Genomic DNA, 3,515 nt, shown 5'->3' on the forward strand with positions numbered 1-3,515 from the left:
TCTTTCCTCCCTCCCTTCCTTTCTTTCTTTCCCTTTGTTTCCTTCTTCCATTCTTTCTCTTTATTTCTTTCAACTTTAAAGACTAGATCTATTTGAAGGAAAAAAAAAACCCTCAACCCTAAGGATGGGATTTTACATCTCAAGACATCCCCCAAGTAATGTCTACAGATTTCAAATCACTTTCATAGAAGATATTTCTGCACACATTTTGCATTTATCAGGAACATATAAGTTGGCCCTTGCTTTTATTTTAACAGTGGGGCAGTGCAGTTTTCTTTTAGATGTAACTGCCTGTAAGGGAAATAGACATGAAGAGGGCAAACTACCTCTTCATTGTCTACAACCAATGGTTTAAAAACCAATTCAGCTGTGGGTCTCTATCTAAAATCCTGTTACTAACCAATCAAGCCTTACTATGTCCACTGCTGCAGCCCACTAAACCAATCTTCCTACACAGTAGGCCTAGGGCTTGCACAGTAAGATCAAGGTCTCATTTGTCTCAAGTTCTCTGCATTAGCCTTTATTCTTGGGGAATGTTAAGAAACTAAAACCCTCCTGAGCAGAAAATCTCACAGCATAGGTCACTTTATAAACCTAGAGACTAACATGAGCTTCCATAAAACACCCCAATCAAGGCTAAAGGCCTCCAACTCAACTCTCCCCATTTACACACCCCCATTCACCACCCAAGCCCATCAGTTGAAATACTATGACCTTCAAGTCCAGGAGCATCAGGAAACAGGCAGACTGGGGATGATGGGGACAGGAATCAAAGACATCACCGAGCTGGTTCACTTGAGAAAAACAGTGATTGCTCAGGCCACAGCTTCTGGCGGCCAAGATAAAATGCCTGTGAGATCAGCTGTGTGACTTACAGAGACTGCTTTGGGGAGGCTAACACTGTCATCAACAACATGAGGTGATCAGGTTTTGAAAGAATGTGGACATATTTGAAAATTTAGACAGGGCAGTGTTGAGAAGGGGCAAGGCAGGATCCGGAAGACTAGTTTGACTTGCTCTTGAATGCTCCAGGAGAGACTAGGAGAAAGCAAAGGACATGGAGGTCTATTCCATGCCTGTCTCTCCCATTCTCATCTTCACCATCCACAGAGGGAGCAGCAATTTGCTTGCAGAACTGAACTTGGAGGCTGGATTCTCCTCAGATCTCTGTGGCTCAGGTGCAAATCTGGAGTCTTGTTCAGTTTCGCCATTTTTCCTATCCAGTGGTCTTTGTTTCGTCCATCTCCAGGACCACAGCTGGAGTTCCCACTTTGGCCTTTTAGGACAGTCACCCCCACTTACTTTGTTTTCTTCTTTCCTTGCTGGTCCTTCCTCAGAGGGCTGTGCCAGAGCTACTTTCCCCCCATCACTTGTAGGGAACTGATGCTCTGTGTCTGAGCTCTGAGACTGAGCATGAGGGTTAGAGCATCATTTTACCCATCATTCTCCTTTGGTGAAGGGGCTAGCAATACCTTTAGAGGCCAATCAAGTTTGGCTTTAGAGATTGGAGAGTGACAGTCTTCTTTATTGAGTGTTTCATTTTCTGGGATTTCTTGCTCTCTCTCCTTCATGTATTTCTGCCAGATGTGTCTGGGGCTCCAGTCTGTGATGACTCACTTCCTGTCCTCAACCATTCTCTTTCTTGGGTTTCTTCACTTGGCCCACTTGTTATCTCTCCTGGGGTTGGCCATCTAGTTTTGTTTCATCCAGCTGACGTTACAACTTCTCCTGCTTCTTCCATAGCCCCTTCTACTTCTCTTTCTCTAGCAGCTGTGTCAACAGGCTTTGCCTCTCCCAAGACAGAAGCTGCTCTACTGGACCGGGAGGTGCTAGCAGAGTTATCATCTTCCCTGTAAATATTCCAAGACTTTAGATTGAGTTTGGGGTTGGCGGGGCGGGGGGTGGAGTTTGGGGGGAGACTCTGTCATCCTGCCTATCATTGTCCCGAGAGTAATCATCTCTGGAGCTCCATGACAGATGGTCCCATCTGCCATACCTGTCTTCATAGTAGTCCCCACCCCCTCTGTAGTCATCAACCCTAAGTACCCACTACTAAATGCTCTTCTGCTACTACCTATCCTAGAGTCTTGGTCATAGCCTCTGCTGCCTTGGTCATCATTACTATCCCAGTAACCATAGCAATATCCATGTCTCAGCATGGACCATCCTGATACCTGCCTGAAACCCATCCTGATATCACTCTGAATTGTACCGAAGCTATCATTACCTCTTCTAGATAACTAGCCCTCAAAGCTGTTTGCAGCAGGGTGGGTCCTCTGTTTAGTTAGAATCTAAATTTCTTTCTTGACCAAAAGAACGATCACCCCTGTCTTTATCTAGTGCTTGATCAGCAACACAAAACCTGTTACCTAGAGACTCAGAGCACCCAGGTCCTCAAATTTTGCATAGCCCAAACCGTTCAACCTGTCTGGATTGCTGGGTTCCCATAGGCAAGTGTACCACCCTAATATTTCATACTCTGAAAAAGTTCTTAATGGAATCTTCTGTCGCATCATAGGGCAGTTTCCCTAGGAAAACAGTATAGGATGGCCATTTGGGAAGACAGCTTTGGTAGGTATTTGGTTCCTGAGCAACCCACGGAGCAGTGGAAAGGATGGACCAGTCAGTTGGAGGCACCTACATGTTTCTTCATCATTTCTATGCTGAGTCATTGAGTCATTGACACATTTCTTTCCAGATCATCTGTTTCATCAGCCCAGCTGACTGGTTTGGGGATATAGGTGCTTCCTTCCTTCATCCTCCACCAGATAGTCTGTTAGGGGAGATGAACTTCCCCTTCTGAATCTTTTGTTTTGCTGAGGCCATCATGTGGGGGGGGGGGCGGTGCTAAGGCTCCACTATTCATTTTCATTTGGGAACTAAACCCGTTTGGAAAGACTGAATTAAAATTCAACCTTTTGTCAGATACTTAGCCCTCTCTTGAACTTGAAGGCTTTTAAATCAGATTAGTGAATGAAAGTGTTTGTTTGGTTTTTTTGTTGGTTTGTTTTCTTGACTTTTGACTTTACAGTACAGTGTGCATTTTTCTGGAGCATATTTTCTTCTTTTGAGAAGTAGACTAAACAGTCTCCGAAATAATGGGGTATACAGGCAGGAGAAAGCATTTCTGGGATGGATTGTTTTCTATTTTTTTTTCCTTCCTGATTAAGCTTTCTCCTAACCAAATGACTAAATTGGGTTTCTAGGCAAAGCAGTTGTCATGATGTGTGATGTATACTATTTATGCAGGGCCCACCAGGGAGCTGTGTCATTTGTCCTGTCTTTAAATTGAGGTCAGAATGTCACACACATAACCCCACCCTGGGGAGTAGAGTGGACTGGACTAGGTTGCACATTCTGGTTGTCAGCTCAGTGGAAATGTCATGTGGGACATGTCACTCCTGTCACATAGTTTGTGAATCTTGGACTATCAAGTCGAATTTGGTCAGCACTTCCAGGATTGAGCTAAGATGGGGCTAGGGCTAGGATGGTTCACATAATGTTCTTATATATGG

At 44.5% G+C, this 3,515-nt stretch overlaps 1 pseudogene; it reads right to left on the bottom strand.

The window, feature by feature from the left end:
* Positions 1–1,565: 1,565 nt before the first annotated feature.
* Positions 1,566–2,829, bottom strand: LOC127230497 (eukaryotic translation initiation factor 4B-like; annotated as a pseudogene).
* Positions 2,830–3,515: the final 686 nt, after the last annotated feature.

The sequence above is a fragment of the Phodopus roborovskii genome, unplaced genomic scaffold, assembly GCF_943737965.1.
Source record: "Phodopus roborovskii unplaced genomic scaffold, PHOROB, whole genome shotgun sequence".
NCBI lineage: Eukaryota > Metazoa > Chordata > Mammalia > Rodentia > Cricetidae > Phodopus > Phodopus roborovskii.